General features: G+C 31.1%; 1 non-coding gene across 1 annotated transcript; it reads right to left on the bottom strand.

Annotated features, from left to right (window-relative positions):
• Positions 1-808: 808 nt before the first annotated feature.
• Positions 809-882, bottom strand: TRNAW-CCA. The gene has a single exon. It is a non-coding gene; the product is annotated as a tRNA-Trp (tRNA).
• Between the last annotated feature and the right edge of the window lie 477 nt (positions 883-1,359).

The raw sequence follows: 1,359 nt of genomic DNA, 5'->3' as shown, positions 1-1,359 counted from the left end.
TTCTTATTAATTTCTTAAAGAGTTTTTCAATGAATCAGTTACGTGAATTCTGAATCCTGAGATGGTGCAGATGCCAAAGACGATGAATTTCGTTTTTTCTTTTTCTCTATTTTTGTTCATACCACCGATAATGCTTGATAACTCACAAATTTTCAATTTAATTTTTTGATTCTTGGAACTAGTATTTGTATCTATCTTTACTTTAAAAAATTTTTTTATTGAAACTTCGGGAAGTACTTTAGAAACATATGTATAAAAAAACATATTTTATTGAGTCCCTTCATGCCTACTATAACTAGTTATTTCGGTTTTCTACTAGCAGCTTTAACTATAACCTCAGTTCTATTTATTGGTCTAAGCAAAATACGACTTATTTGAAATTAATTGAATGAATCTTTTTTGATCAAAAAAGATTTATATGGTATTTCATATGTTCGATAGTTCCTTACCGTGTTAATTACCCAATTTTGGTCATTGAGATTCGTCGGCAATACAGATTAAGAGCTAGGAATAGATAGTACCTCTCTTTTCTCCCTTTCAAAAATGAAAACAAAATAAAATTGAAATGATTGAAGTTTCTTTATTTGGAATCGTCTTAGGTCTAATTCCTATTACTTTGGCTGGATTATTCGTAACTGCTTATTTACAATACAGACGTGGTGATCAGTTGGACTTTTGATTAATTAACATCTCTTTTTTTTGACTGACCTCCTTCTTGCTTTCATATGCGGGAGGTCGAATTCAGATTGCTGCTCAATTATTTGCGAACAGTGGAATTTTGACACAATCTAATAAACAAGAGTGACATCACGCTCTGTAGGATTTGAACCTACGACATTGGGTTTTGGAGACCCACGTTCTACCGAACTGAACTAAGAGCGCTTTTCTTGTTTTTTATAAAAAAACGAAAAGGCTAGAAAGAGGACATTCTTTAACTCGAATCGATTTTGTACGTATATACTATATCATAGTATATCATAAAATTCAGAATTATATGTATGTCCAATTTTATTAAAAAAAGATAAATCTAAAATGGATTCCTCGTTACTGCTCTTCTGAGCAGTAATTAGGTAGGGATGACAGGATTTGAACCCGTGACATTTTGTACCCAAAACAAACGCGCTACCAAGCTGCGCTACATCCCTTTCGATTGGTTTACAGTGTCATTGTAAACAATTCCTATCTTGTTTTCCACATCCTTCTTTTTTTTTTGTTTCATATCAGATAACAAACATATATATAAGTATAATTAAAAAAATTACTTTTTTTAGGCAAATCCTATCAATTTCAAATTTACATAAAAAGGCGTTTCCATTTGAAAATGGAATCTATAAGATCGTTCTAGTAGACAATATTTCA

This window comes from Brassica napus, unplaced genomic scaffold (assembly GCF_020379485.1).
Source record: "Brassica napus cultivar Da-Ae unplaced genomic scaffold, Da-Ae ScsIHWf_2168;HRSCAF=2821, whole genome shotgun sequence".
NCBI lineage: Eukaryota > Viridiplantae > Streptophyta > Magnoliopsida > Brassicales > Brassicaceae > Brassica > Brassica napus.
This window is presented reverse-complemented; position numbering and strand designations above follow the sequence as displayed.